Source organism: Drosophila bipectinata, chromosome XR (genome assembly GCF_030179905.1).
Source record: "Drosophila bipectinata strain 14024-0381.07 chromosome XR, DbipHiC1v2, whole genome shotgun sequence".
Classification (NCBI taxonomy): Eukaryota; Metazoa; Arthropoda; class Insecta; order Diptera; family Drosophilidae; genus Drosophila; species Drosophila bipectinata.
In genome coordinates, this window is record NC_091735.1 from 11378910 (window position 1) to 11394921 (window position 16012).

General features: G+C 36.6%; 1 long non-coding RNA gene across 1 annotated transcript; it reads right to left on the reverse strand.

The window, feature by feature from the left end:
- Positions 1-373: 373 nt before the first annotated feature.
- On the reverse strand, positions 374-12773 carry LOC138925663 (uncharacterized). The gene is made up of 5 exons (XR_011441848.1): positions 12679-12773; positions 8573-9102; positions 2656-2810; positions 591-836; positions 374-526 (listed from the first exon to the last, which is right to left on the reverse strand). It is a non-coding gene; the product is annotated as an uncharacterized lncRNA (long non-coding RNA).
- Positions 12774-16012: the final 3239 nt, after the last annotated feature.

Sequence of the window (16012 nt, forward strand, 5' to 3'; positions counted from 1 at the left end):
ATGACAAGGATTTGCTGCAAACGATGCCGACAAGAAAAACGACCAAGGACATCTAAAACCGACAAGAAACCCGCAATTCTGGATAGAACCGAAGCCGCAATACTCTGTTTTTTTTTTAAGTCAGGTGCAACAGTTAAAATTTTTTATTCTTCGAAACAGTGTTGTAACAGTGTAAAAAGTGTCAACTTGTGACAAAATATATATTATTTACAAATATTTATAATATTATAATATTTATGGTATTTACAAAATTTAAGGGTAGAAAAGTCATTTCGATAAACTAGCATCAAATGAGTTAATGAAGAAATAACTAAACAATTTGTGTTGTGTTTATTATAATATTATTCACAATTTAAGAGCTTTCAAGAAACGATCAAACAAAATAGGCAGTACCTTTCATCGAATTGGCTTCGTCTTGGCTTAATTTTGAAATAGTAAGTTTTCTATCCAATTACATTTATCCTAAAAATACCCTTCAGGAATATGCCTCTTCCGTTCCCCCAGCCACGCCCTTTGGCCACATAGTCTGGAGAATGGGGAAGGGAAAGTCACTTTGGCTGACTGCAAGGACAAAGAATACGAATACTTACGTATATATCCTGAGTAAAACTTCAAGTAGTGCTTAATAGTTAGTTAAGTCGAGTTGAATGCGTTTTTCGACAAGTGGGCGTTGGGAAGCTACTCCCAAATTGGCCGGAAAGGAAGTGTGAGTGGCATTATCCGCCGACTGGGGAATATTGAGTGAAATATTGCTATGCGTCAGCAGGAGGTTGCCAAAACGCTAGGCCGCCAGAAATGAGAAGGACGCAGGACGACTCTGGCGCTGCAAATGTCGCCTGTAATTTATTTACATTGCAATTAGTTTTCAGCTCAGTAAAAGATTATAAACTTTCACCATCTCAGCCCCTATGAGCGGAGAAAGTGGGCAAGTGTGGCATGGCATCGAAATGAAAGAACAAACAGCTAAAACACCCCAACTTATTCTCTTGCTGAACTTAAAAATTAAGTCCTTTTCCCTATAATTCAGTGTTTAACAAGCAAAAATAAAATTAAACAAGAAAGGAAAGCTAACTTCGGGCGGAGCCGAAGTTGATATACCCTTGCAGTTAAAAGCGGATATATATATTGCAAACATCGGATATAGTATGCCGGTCCTTATGAGAATATCATAATAAAACCAATTAATTACAATAAAATATATAAAAACAAGAAAGGAAAGCTAACTTCGGGCGGAGCCGAAGTTTATATACCCTTGCAGTTTAAACCGGATATATATCGCAAACATCGGATATAGTTGGCCGATGCTTAGGGGAATATGAATATATAATCCAATTTATTACAATACAAAATCTAAAAAAAGTCCCAAACATCTATCTTCAAAAATACGAAGTTGATATTTCTACCAAATACCATTTCCGATCGTTCAGTTATATGGCAGCTATAGGATATAGTCGGCCGATCCTAAGGAAATTTGGTAGGTTGGATCAACTGGCCAAAAATAGAATCTGTATTATTCAGCTTTCTATCTTTAGAAACACGAAAGTTGGGTCATTTTCGATCGTTCAGTTATATGACAGCTATAGGATATATAGGAACTGATAAACTGAATGCTATTTTCGGCAAAATAATACGATGCCAAATTTCAAATTTTCCGAATTTTCTGTTATATATACATATGTATAGCAGCTATAGGATATACTCAAAGTTACTCGATGAGACTATTTCGTGTAGGAATAGACAGGGCATGCTTATATCGACTTAAGAGGTGAAGAATAGTGTATGTACCTTTATAAATTCGTTTATATGCCTTTAAAACAGTTCTTTGTAACAAAAGGGCTTTATTTTCTCATAAAACCTTAAGGTTCACCTAACAGGCGTTATTCAAACCTGGCGCTTTGTGGTTCTAGGAAGCCCAACGGGAAGCACTTTAAAGTTCAATATGGCTGATCGATAGCCAACTTATATCATTTACGGGATTACCCTCCCTGTCTCTGCTTCTTTACGTGAAGTTTCAATTTAAATATGCACACCGTGCCCCTATGAAGCGATATAACTTCGCTAATCTCCTTGCAACTTTCAACTGGCGTACTGAGTCCTCGCATCCCAATTCTTTCAATTCCATGTCCAATGGAAATAATGCCACTTTTTCGCTACCTGCAACTTCCACAATGGGAATATAAATAAATAAATAGAAACCACTTTTCACGCCCCGCTCGGAAATGGCAAACAAAAAGGCGCCACCGGACAAGGGGAGCAGGGTTCGCAGAGTGGGCGGAACAGAGGGGATAGGAAAGAGAGACACTTGAAAAGCACAAGAGATACAGGAAAATGTGGGTAGAGGGTTTGGCGCAATGTTCTTTCCGCCATTTCTTCTTTTTTTCTAAAAGTCTTGAAGCGGAAATGGAAGTGCCACGCCTTAGATGGCGCCTCCTCCGTGCTCCCGCTTCCTCTGCCAAACTCCTTTCGTCTCACAGACTGGCTGACTGACTGACTGATTGACTGACTGACTGATTAAGTGATTGACAGGGCCAACTGAGCTTCCCAGTGTGTCGGTTGGAGCTAATTTTCACGCTTTGCTTAAAACTTAACCGAAAATAAAGTCGTTAATCGGGGCGTGGCCTTCTTTTTTATAGCTTTTGGCCAAACTTTCTATACCTTGCTTTCTCCTTCCAGCCACTTAATTTCTTCATCTTGCCTCGCTCCCTGGTTTTGTTTTTATCAAACTTCTAGTCCAAACCAAGACTTATTATTTAATGACGCCTCATTTGATGATTCCAACCCGACTGGCAACGGAGCTGAAAACGCTGCATCTAAAAAACATATTAATATTTAATACATGGAAAATGGAAAAATTAGCAAAAAAAAAAAATAAAATAAAAATAAAAATAAAAAATGAAGAATAAAAAATGAATTTTAGTTTATTGTCTTACACAATTTAATTAAATTATTGCAATATAGTAGGCCAACAAAAATTATCCCTTTTGGCTGTTCCTAAAAAAAAGTAAAGTAATATGCGGAACTTTAATAAATTATAAAAAAAAGTCTACTGATATAGTACTATTTATGACATATCATAAACAACTTTTTAATACATTCAATTTTTCTCAAAAAAAATAAAAATATTTGATAAAATGCTTAAGCATATATAAGCATCATCATAAAAATGTACATTGTAACTTTCTGGTCTATATACAATATAGAATATATTCTAAAAAGATATAAGTTATAAGATATATAACTATAAAATATATTTTTTAACTATTCTAGAAGTCAAAATTGTGAAAATAAAAACTTTAATTCAAGGTCATGCTACTAAGCAAATAAAAAATGAAATTGTTAACATTTATGTATTTTTGAAAAAAGTTTGTTTTTTACAGTGTCTTGAAAAGCGCATTTGTTGCCGCTTCATTAGACGCGCCCTCATAAACGAAAGCCGCGACACCGTCTTATGTTGTTATACCCTTGCAGAGGGTATTAAAATTTTGGTCAAAAGTGTGCAACAGAGTGAAGGAGACATCTCTGACCCTATAAAGTATATACCCTATACCCTATATGTATATTCTTGATCAGGATCACGTCGTTCTTGATCATATATATGTCGAAACGGTCGAGATCGGCCGACTATATCCTATAGCTGCCATATAACTGATTGATCGGAAATGGTATAATTTTGGGGTTTTTAGAGTTAGAGAGTTTAAATCAGGGGTGCCCAAGCTCAGCATAGGACAGAGCAAACTCGAATACCAATGCAAAAAATCACCAATACATTAAAGCTAGAAATTTTTTTTGCAAGTCATGTCGGTATACTGAAAAAAATTATAGTACAATTTTCAATGGAAAAAAGTAATACAAAAATATTTATGAAATAAAAATTAAAAACTGTAATAAAGTTATAAATAAAAGAAATTAATAGCTCAGATGTTAACCATTCTTTTTGAGATCTCAACCAAAAGTAATTTTTTGCAGTGAAAAGTTTTCGGTAATAAAAAAACAAAGTGCCTTCGTATTAGTACGAAAAACTGAGACACTATACAATTGTTGTTGCTTAACTCGAAAAACGAAAAATTGTTTTTGTATTTAGCCCTTGCCTATGCTACGAGCCACACACGTATATAAAATTTCATTTCCCATATAACGAGCAATTCCAACAACAAAGGAGCTCCGAGAGCAATGGGGCTGGGCACCCCTGGTTTAAATTCTAAAGTTATTAACAAAATAATAGGACATGCCAAATTTCATAGGCATCGGCCGACTACATCCTATAGCTATCATATAACTGAACAATCGGAAATGACCCAACTTTTGAAGATAAAAAGCTGAATGTTGGTACAGATTCTATTTTTAGTCAGTTAATTCAACTTATCAAATTTCGTAAGAATCGGCCATAAGAATCGGCTTATTCATAAGAATAAGAAGGAAAGCTAACATCGAGTGGAGCTGAAGTTGGCATACCCTTTCAGTTAAAACAATCAGGTACTGGACACAAATACAATCTTGTACAATCTGGACAAAATTTATCCATTTTAAATATGGATTTCCTGCACATCTGCACATCTGATTTTCTGGATAAAGGTGCGTTCTATATCCTATTGGCTGTATTTCGGATTTTTTGACTGTTTCAGATCTTTACCATAAACGGGACTGAAATTTTCTTTAAGTTCCTATTTATTATTTGATTATTCTTTATTATTTCTTCCCGGGTGTTCTCAGAAAACTTCATACCTCTCTCTCGAAATGTGGGTGGGGACGCCAAGTGCCCAATACGCAGACATAGAAGTACCTGATTTTTAATCCAAGTCAGAAATTTAATCCAAATTAGTCCTATATGTGAACAAACTTCAGAACTTGGTAGTTATTCCAATTAAGTAATGGCATGACAATGGAATTCATCAAACCCATTTTGAAAACTGTATCAAAAGTCACAATCCGCGTTTTCTTTGTAATTCCCATATTGCACGATGTTTTTATTTATTTTTACAATCATGATTCTAAAAGTGGGGAAGGCAGGACTTGCGCTGTCGCAACATAATGTCTCTATAATCTCCATCAACGTCAATTACCCAAACCCACGCGGAGGAGAAAATCGTCCAAAAGGAAGAGGGGGAGTGTGCCACCGACACGCAGAATTGGCATTTTGAAAGCGTCTGTCCAGCTTATGAGCCGACTACTGTGGGTGTTGCATATTGGGGGAGAAAGCCGAATGCGAAGCGGAGGCGGATGGAGGTAAGCGGCTTAAATCAGTTTTGGTGAATTAAAAAAGTTAAAACGCAAAAAAAACAATAAATGGCCAACTGGAGCAACATATGAAAATTGAGCGACCCCACTGCTGAAAGGGTTTAACGGTATGCCAGTGTTAATGCACTCCAAAAAATCTTTTCCATATCAAATGTCTTTGGCAAGTGTTTTGAACCTTGAATCTTTGACGTCTTAAGGAATTTAGCCTTAGTTTATATATTTTATTTTACGTACTATATTCCAAAGTTGAAAATCCTCCTTTCTTAACGTAATAATATATTTATTCAACCACTAATTAATTAACATTAGTCTATAAAAGTTTAAATTGCAAATTTTAATTAGGTGGTCAAATTTAACAATTTCAAATAATTACTAAAAAAAAATATGATGAAGCTTAAAATTTCTTGCTCCAGATAGAGCATTCCCTTCAAACCAACACCTTAAGGATGTAGTCTCATGTGCCGGCCTACTTTTTAGAGGTTATTTCAAAAAAATTTTTTTGTAATAAAAAATAATGCGATCGTTTCAATTTTCAAATATGTTTTTATAAGCATCATAAACTATTTGAAAATATTTCGTTTAATTTATTCTTGTGTAGTTTAATACACTTTATAGCATGCCAAAGTATGCATATAAAAAAAAAAGATAGGTCCCTGGCGCAGGTGATTTCGACTGCTAGAGTCATCCGAAACAAAAAATTAGAATAGATTATTGTTTTGTAAGCTAATGGCTCTGTCCCGTACTAGAATGAAATATTTTCATCAATAAACAACAAAATGGCGAACTCACAAAACAAAAAATTAAAAAAAATTAAAAAAATTTATCTTAAATTAATGATAAAAAAAAAACTAATCATTAAAAATAAATGATTCTAGTACGGGACAGAGGTGTTACTTTTTAGAACAACATATCCAAATTTCAGCTAGATCGGTACCATAGAATTTTGTAAATCACCTGCGCCGCACACAAAAATGTCGTTTCGAGAAAAACGCGTTTAAAGTTTAGACGCTACCGAGAAACTCATACTTTTCGGTGAAGGCGCGCTCTCGATTATGGGCTGTATCTCTGTCATTATTTGATATTTTTATTTGAAACTTTAACAGTACATTCATAATAAACAATACTACCAAAATATAAAAAAAAAAAAAAATTGATTTTTTCAACCTCACACATGAGACTACATCCTTAAATTAGAAAGTCCTTTCGAATTTAATGTTTTTTATATCCGGTACTCATAATGTACAAGGGTATATTGTAGTCGTGTGAATCTATGAGAAGGAATAGAGGAGGAATCATCTCCGACCCAATAAAGTATGCATATTCTTGATCAACATCAACAGCCGAGTCATTATAGCCATGTTCGTCTGTCCGTATGAACGCGTGGATCTCACAGACTATAAGAGATAGAACTATCAGATTTGGTACTTAGGATAGTATGATATTCTCGCAGATCAAATCTCCACTCCCGAAAACTAGAAATCTGGTGTTAGCGCCAGTTCGATAATGTTTTTGGAAAATGTTTTAAGTAATGCCAAACTGTTCCAATGCACTATGGATACGTTTTTTTGCGGATACTTTGGTGCTTTCAGAGTTAGAGAGTTCAAATTTTACACGAGAGCTATTTTTGGCAAAATAATGCGACATGCCAAATTTCGTCCGACCGATCGGCCGACTATATCCTATAGCTGCCATATAACTGAACGATCGGAAATGGTTTTTGGTTGAAATACCAACTTTGGTATGTTTGAAGATAGAAGTTTGGGACTTTTTTTAGATTTTGTATTGTAATAAATTGAATTATATATTCATATTCCCATAAGGATCGGCCATCTATATCCGATGTTTGCGATATATATCCGGTTTTAACTACAAGCTACTTAGCTTTCCTTTCTTTTTAAATTTAATTTAAGCCTCTAACAGAGTCGTCTTTCCGGTTTCTCTCCTCCCAAACTTCGAGGAGCGCTGCATGAGAGAACTCATTAGCACCTGGGACATGTATTTTTTTTTTTGAAAATGGGCAAAAACCGGCAAAAAACGATACTAATAATTGATTTTATAGTAATTTGTTAAAAACATTAAATTTTTACTTTTAAGGCACTTAAATGAAAACTTTAACAGAACAAATGTACTTTTTCCCTAGACACATTGGAAAAAACGACTGAAACCTATTTGAATATAGAAAAACGTTTAAAATTATAAATTTACCTTGATAACTTGATCTTTATTTTCTATAAAGACACTTTTAGCTTCGAATTTTCACTTTAATTGACTCACTAGCTGCAAGTTGTTAACATATTCCCGCGTTTTTAGGCCTAAACAAAACGACACTGAACAATTGACTTTAAAAGCGCGACCTAAAAATCAACAAGAAAGGAAAGCTAACTTCGGGCGGAGCCGAAGTTTATATACCCTTGCAGTTAAAACCGGATATATATCGCAAACATCGGATATAGTTGGCCGATCCTTATGGCAATAGGAATATATAATCCAATTTTTTACAATACAAAATCTAAAAAAAGTCCCAAACTTCTATCTTCAAAAATACGAAAGTTGATATTTCTACCAAGTACCATTTCCGATCGTTCAGTTATATGGCAGCTATAGGATATAGTCGGCCGATCCTAATGAAATTTGGTAGGTCGGATCAACTGACCAAATATATAATCTGTACCAAGTTCCAGCTTTCTATTTTCTAAAAACACGAGTTGGGTCAAAGTTGGGTCATTTCCGATCGTTCAGTTATATGGCAGCTATAGGATATAGTCGGCCGATCCTTACGAAATTTGGCATGTCGTATTATTTTGAATATAGCTTAAAATAGCTCTCACCTAAAATTTGAACTCTCTAACTTTAAAAACACCAAAGTTATACCATTTCCGATCAATCAGTTATATGGCAGCTATAGGATATAGTCGGCCGATCCGGGCTTACGACTTATATACTGCGTGCAAAAAAAAGAAGGGTGTGTGCAAAGTTTCAAGACGATAGCTTTAAAACTGAGAGACTAGTTTGCGTAGAAACAGACAGACGGACAGACAGACGGACAGACGGACATGCTCATATCAACTCAGGAGGTGATCCTGATCAAGAATATATATACTTTATAGGGTCGGAGATGTCTCCTTCACTGCGTTGCACACTTTTGACCAAAATTATAATACCCTCTGCAAGGGTATAAAAAGCAGTCAAATTGGAATCTGTATGTAAGGCCGTAGGTTTGTTGTTGTTGTTTTTCCCAATCGCAAAAGTATGCAACCAAAATTTGTTGTTGAGAATCCATACGGTTAAAGTTTTAACTTTAAAGGTTAGTTAAATTGCGGGTGGAAGAGATGATTACCGGGTATAATATAGTCGTGAAACTCGACTTTAGCCGTCCTTTCTTGTTTTATTTGGGAGATGACGACAAACACGTTTTATTCAAATATTATATAGTACACAATACTTATGGAAATTTTATTTTGACACACTTTACTTTAACGCTCTGAAAAAATCGGATATTCCACGAAACTATCGTTTTTATCAACATCCACTTTATCTGATTCATCATGTGTCCTTATGGTACTTGCGCGTTTCGTCATCCGCATCCTCATCCTGGACCTCGTCTTTGTCCTGAGGAAGTCCGACAGTCCGGCCTAGAACAGTTTAAAATGTGAAACACGTCTAATCCTTTGAGAGCTGTCACAGTAAATGCGAATAGTCCCTGCCAAATGCTCCATGTATCCTCGGCCATCCACTCCACTCGCTCCACGTTCAACTCCACTGGTCAGACATTTATGAAAAATGATTATAAATGCACAAAGCATACGATTGAGCAAGAAAAGGCAAAGGTAGGTGCGCCAGTACCCAGGACAACGAGCTGCAAAAGGACTACAGAAAAAAGTACGCTTCGAAAAATGACAAAAAATTAAATATTCAACGACAACAGACAGCGGTGCTTAAAACATAAAGTGATCAGAGTAATTAATAAATACTTTCCAACCATGTTCCGAAACAAATAAGTTTTATAGAAATGTTTCTCCAAGCATTTGGAATTTAAAATCATCAAAAAAGGTAAATTATTTAAAAGTAAACCAAAATTATTTTAAGCTTTCATATAAGCTCCCTAAAATCACTTATCTCGAACATTCGACTGACCTTTTATTTGGGAAGCACGTTTTAGTTTTTTCGCCCAAAATTACCACTTTAGACTCGACCAATTGTGGATTCCCCAAATTGCTGCCAGAAGGGGACGAAGCATTTGGACGGAACCCTTTCCGGGGAGAGAGATCTCGGACATGCAGGTGGCTAATCCTGAGTGGGAAAGTTCAGGCATCAGCCGCAGACCGCAATCTGCAAGCGCTGCTAATGAGTGGCCAGAAGGGTTGGGCTGCAGGTCGCCATCGCCCACTGCTACGTCCCCATCTTTGGGTGCACCTTCTTGCCGCCCCTCTATAGTGGCCTTGCAACACTAATTGAAACAATGCTGGACACCTTGCAGAGCCATTGCCAAATGCCAACAAAAGCAGACGCAAAATGGCCGTCATTTGATCAGCTCCCGGCTTAGTTGCACAGTGGTTTCATTTTATATAAATTCAAGTAAATTCAACAACTAAATTAAATAGTTGTTTTTAAACCAATAAAGGGAGAAGAGGTCAGTACGACAAACGATATATTAATCTTTTTGTACAGTCAAGATAGTAGATATTTTTTATATTTGTTGAAAAACAAAAATATTGTTGTGAAACCACTGTACTTTGAGCAAGTCTCCTTGCCCATTTACCCGACACACTGTGGCCATTCAAATGAAGGTAGCAGCTGGCGGAAGTGTTTGCCAAAGCAATGAAATGGGCAACAAACAGCAGAGTCTTCTTTCAGCTTTACCAGCAAAGACCGGGAGTGCGGATAAAAATGCTGGATAGGGCGGCGAGCAAATGACTTTAAGTGCATCGGCCAAAGGAGCAGCTGATTATGCTCAAGGACTTTGTCTCCGTCGGCTGAAGGGAAAGGGAAGCTGGAGGGCAGAAGGCAGAGGTCAGAAGGTGTGGTTGAACTAAGTGGAGGAATCCTGCATCAATAAGCTGATGGCTTGCCCTATGTTGGGGCCCAATTTTCCTGGGCCTGCATAACCCAATAACGCGATGAAACGGATCTACGGATGTTAATTCAAAATGGAAGGGTCTAATGTAAATGTGTCCCAGATGGCTTTAAGCAGAAGGTCGGTAATTAAATTCATTGATTCGTAGATTTTCCATATTTTTCATATTAAGGGATCTACTCAAAAAATATAAAAAATATCTACTCTTCTCTACAAAATAAATATTTCTGCCATCTACAAAATAGTTTAAATCTTCAAGAGGTAAAGTCCCTTTCAGTACCCTTTGAATATAAGAAATGGCTTCCTTTGTTGGAAAGGCTGTCACCAATTGGCAAGCTAGTGTTTAAGTTAAAATGAAAAACAAACAACATGATTTATTATACCCTTGCAGAGGGTATTTTAATTTTGTCCAAAAGTGTGCAACGCAGTGAAGGAGACATCTCCGACCCTATGAAGTATATATATTCTTGATCAGGATCACCTCCTGAGTTGATATGAGCATGTGCGTCTGTCCGTCTGTCTGTCTCTATGCGAACTAGTCTCTCAGTTTTAAAGCTATCGACTTGAAACTATGCACACACCCTTCTTTCCTTTGCACGCAGTATATAAATCGGAACGACCGGGATCGGCCAACTATATCGGATTTTTCCTGTTTTAACTGCAAGGGCTTCGGAGCCCGAAGCTCCGCCCGAAGTTAGCTCTTCTTTCTTGTTTTTTTATTCACAGGGTCCTCCGCTTAAGCTTGTATAATCTGTTTATCCAAGAAACGATTCGAATTCACTGTGATTCCCTATTGATTCCCTTTGATTCCATTACCCGGCTACTGCTTCGGCTTCTTCCCCCAGTGCATTCCTGTGGGTATACAAAATACGAAAGCCAGTTGGAAAATCCGAAAAACACGATGGAATGGAGTGTGGGGGGGCGTAGAAAATATAAAATCAAGTAGTCATATCGAAGGAGGGAAAAATGATTTGTGAATGAATGATTCGTGTTGGCTGAGCGGTTCAAGGGATTAGTCTGCTGACAATTTATTTCGAGCTAGCTCACAACATGAGAGGTGAAGTGACGACGATAGCATGGAAGACGACTTCTCCCAGCCAGTTTTCCAGGAAAGCCGACTCTCATAACTTGCCTAAGTTCAGATTGTAATTTTTGCTTAGCCGGATTATGCTGTCCGTGCGGTTGGTGCTTGTTTCCGGCGGTTTTCGCTTTAACATAAATAATTTATCATGCACAAATTAGCGTTGAGGATTTCGGCTTTATGTCCCTGCCACAAACATGCTCTTGCCCACATGTGTTTAGGTCGTTGTGGGGTGTGTGTGAGTGATGAGTGATGGCTGACACATTGGTTCAGCCGTAGTCCTTGCCCTACTTGCTAGAACGCCACCAGCCTTTTTGACCGAACACGTTGACAAAGTTTCCTGTTTACTTTACCCTTCGCTTTTTTCGCCCTTTTTGGGGTAACATAAAAATAATTTTGGTCAACCGCAACAATTTTTCGACAGAAACGTGACAGGAAAAAAGGAGCTCGACGGCCACAACAATGCGAGCAAAAAAAGGATAAATTATGGACCTACAGCCGGAGCAAAACACAACTTGGTCAAAAACTTTACTGCACCGTAAGAAATTATGATGACCACACTAATAGTTTTGGTATTTTGATTGCTAATAAAAATAATGCGCAAAACATTTATTTATGAATATTTAATCGTTTTCTTTGATCTGGCAAAGTTTGATTGGTTTTTGACAATTTTATCACAAATATATACTTTAACAAAATTTTGCTGCCAACAATTTTTTTTTCGATCTGACAGATAGATTAATCAGAACATTTTTTTGTGATTATTAATAAATTATTATTATTAATTATTTTTTTTTTAAATTTATTTATTATATATATATATACATACATACATCAGTGATAAATATACATTAGTTATTTTATCATAAAAGTAGTTACGGCCAGTTTCACATCTACTACATTGAATTCATATTAAATATAGTTAGTATTATAAGTAAAGGATTACAAGTTTATAGTGACCTGCATTTTTAAATTTATAATTAATTTGTTCACTGTGTGACCACAAATTTTTAGGACACGGCAACAAAAGCAGTTACGGCTGCCATGTCGCTGGGACCCCTGCAATCGCCTGTTCCTCTTCTCGCCTCCTGCTTGTTCCTGTTTGTCCTGCACTTCTAATGTAATCAACATCTTCTAGTTTTAATTGCATTTAACGTTGCGAACGGTGCCTAATTCGATTGTAACGGTCAGCTAACAGCCCGGGACGCCAGCCCTTTGGCATCCCCACCCCCTGGACTCCCCAGCACCATCAAGACCTCCCGGAGTCAGCCCACTGCCCCCCACTTACGGTTTGTTAGAGCCATCACTTGTAGCACTTAATGAGACTTGAAGGTAATTGGCTGGTTTAAATGGCTGTGAGTTGACTTTGACATTGAATTCTTGGCTAGCTACCGATGCTTCCGTTCTGTTTTCCTTCAGCACTATAGGTTCCTCCATTCTCCTACCACCTCTGCAATTCCTGAAGTCCCACTGATGGCCGTTCTAATTATAAAACCCATGTACGTGGGTGCACTAAAAGTTGCAAAACAAGCATTTTCTGTGGCGAACTGAGAAATTTTTTGTATGGGTTTATTTTTATAAATATAAATAATATTATTTCCGTAATATACAAACATAATAATACTTTTAAATAATAAATAGTTGTAAGTGTTTTATATTGATATTTATTAACGTATGAGTAAGTGGTACACAAAAAGGTCAAGGAAATATTTGGAATATTACAATGAATGTAATATTTTAAATAAATTAAATATAATGGAACCTTATGAATTCAGGAGCTATATTTCAAAATTTAAAGCAGTGGTCGGCACGGCCCTATCCCGAGGGCATAGGAAATTTCTCTGCCCGAGCTCTGCTACACACATACAGTATAAATGTGTGAAACGTGATGCTCACAGCCTACTTTCTGCTATTCGTTACTAACACTAATGCGTTAAAATCATATCAATGTATTGGGGTGCCGACCACTGATTTAAAGCCAAAGTTTATTTCTGAAAATATAGAGAGGCTTGTTGCAAATCGCTGAGGTGAAGACTTCAAGAAAGTGGCTTCCGGCGATGGAAAAAAGACGAGGGCTGAGAGCCTGGGAATACAGAAAAGACAAGACGCATATTGCACAAGACAAAGCTGAAACAAACAGACAGCCAACAGACAGCCGCACACACCGAAAAAGACACACTCCAACGGAGAGGCGGAAAACCCAAGAGACCCAGAGAACGGGAGACTTCAGAGTCCAACAGAAGCCACTAGCACTGAGACTGGGAGAATCGCGAAGGCAGAAGACGCAGCAATAGACACTTGTAAAAACTTTTTCAATATGAGCGCCAAGTTGACAGAGGCTGGAGTTCCATGAGGGCCTTGTGTAAGTATTTACAGTGGGATGTCAGGAATCGAAGAAATTTCAGTTCATCAAAGGTCTGAAGGTACAAATTCTCTAAAACGTAATTTTAAAACAGAAGCAACTGTTCCAATGAAATTTCCCTTTAAAAAATTAACGTTTTATTTTACATACATACCTCCATTACATACCTTGATTTTATATCATACTTTTTTTTTTTAATTTCAATATTCGCAGCAACTTTGTTTGGAAAAGGATTTTTTGTCACCAATTTGGTAAAAAAAAATTTTTTTTTGGATTTTTTTGTCAATAATTTTGTAAAAAATCGTTTTTCTATTCATCTTTAATATCCAGAATAGATTGGAAGCGCCATGATACAATTATAATTGTATAATTGTACCATGGGAAGCGCCATTGCAAAGGTTATCATATAAAAAAAAGTTTTGAAAACTATCAGGGAGATTGCAAAACCAATACTAAGGCCTATACATTTTTTTCCTGCCCACCATATCAAAATATTTGACGTACCTACAAGGAAATGAATACATTTTTTTTATCGAAAGAGGCTACACGAAACCTTAAGGAATTCAGTTTTTTCGGATAATAAAGAGAAAGTCTGAAAAGCACACCAGCTACCAGAAACTGAAATTCCTTTACAGAACAAAAAAAAACGTTAGATGTTCCAAAAAAACACTCTAATCTCGAATATTCCACGATCGAAGATAAAATGTGTGCTTCAGACTGTCTCAACCCTATAAAGTATATATATTTTTGGTCAGGATCACCTTCTGAGTTGATATAAGCATATCCGCCTGTCTTTCCGTCAGTCTGTCATTTTCTACGCGAACTAGTCTCTCATTTTTAAAGCTATCTTCTTGTAACTTTGCACACACCCTTCTTTCCTTTGCACGCAGTATACCTATAAGTCAAAATGGCCGGAATTGGCCGATTATATGCAATAGCTGCCATATAACTGATTGATCGAAACAAAATTTCATAACGATCGGATGACTATATCTTATAACTGCCATATAACTGAACGATCGGAAATGGTATTTCGTGAACCTTTGGTATTTAGATTTTGTATTGTAATGAATTGGTCATACAATGATATTCTCATAAGAATCGGTCAACTTTATCCGATGTTTGCGGTATATATCCGGTTTTAAATGCAATGGCTTATCAACTTCGGCTCCGCCCGAAGTTAGCTTTCCTTACTTGTTATAGAAGTACTAGGCCATTAATTTTTGGAATCCTTTCAAGATATTTAAAGAAAACTAGAAGTTGCTTTTTCAAAAACTAGTTTAAACACTGATTTGAGCAAACGTGATGAATTATTTTAAGAAGCTATTTATTAATAGTTTTTCATAATTTTTGTTTGTTTTTATCTAAAAAATATAAAGCAGTTTTCCATTTCAATTAGTACTAGCTAAGAATGGGAATGGGACGCTTCAAACAATTTTTATGCAACAAAATATAATTTATTTAAGTTTTTTAAAAAGATAACTAAAAAGTTACTATTAAGGACTAAACATCAAAACTGAAAAAAATATACATTTTTTTTTAAATATTATTTTATTTAAGTTACATAAGTTACGTCGTTGTATATGTATATGCGACCCACAGTACTTCCATGCAGCTTTGTATCCTCTGGGTAGTAGGACCTCTGTGTTTTGTGACAACAAAGAGACACATATTTATTTTCTTGTTCCATTTAAAAACTTTATTTATTGACGCTGATAGGAATCTAGTCATCTATCTTGGCTTGTGGCACCCACCCGGCCCCCACTCACCAGCTCACGAGACACCGAGACTCCACCGCACATTCTGGCGGTATAACTATGTACCTATGTAGCTATGCATGTAGCTTTATATACGCCAATAGCTTACTTCTCCTCATTTGCACTGTTTCTGCATGCTAGCAGCTTTGGCAGTAAAATCAAGATACAACTATAACAAAAACAACCGTATTAGACTCTTTGTAAAAGAAAAACCAAAACGCTCAGATAAACTTTAACCAAAAAATTGACCACAAAGGCTCAAGGGGGTAAAAAGGCTGGGAGGCAGTGGGAGTGGCAGAAGAAGTGAATGGGTTGCAGGCGTGTGAATCTACAAATCCCTGATGAGTGAGTGTGGGCCGCCAAGGAGTGCAAATGCGTTGCTGTCGCCAATAGAGTGAAAGAGCGTCCAAACTCAAATTTTTGTACATGCAAACAAACGACACTCAAAAGATTTGATACGATTTTTGAAATATTTTAGTATACCTACAGCGCTTTAATCAATT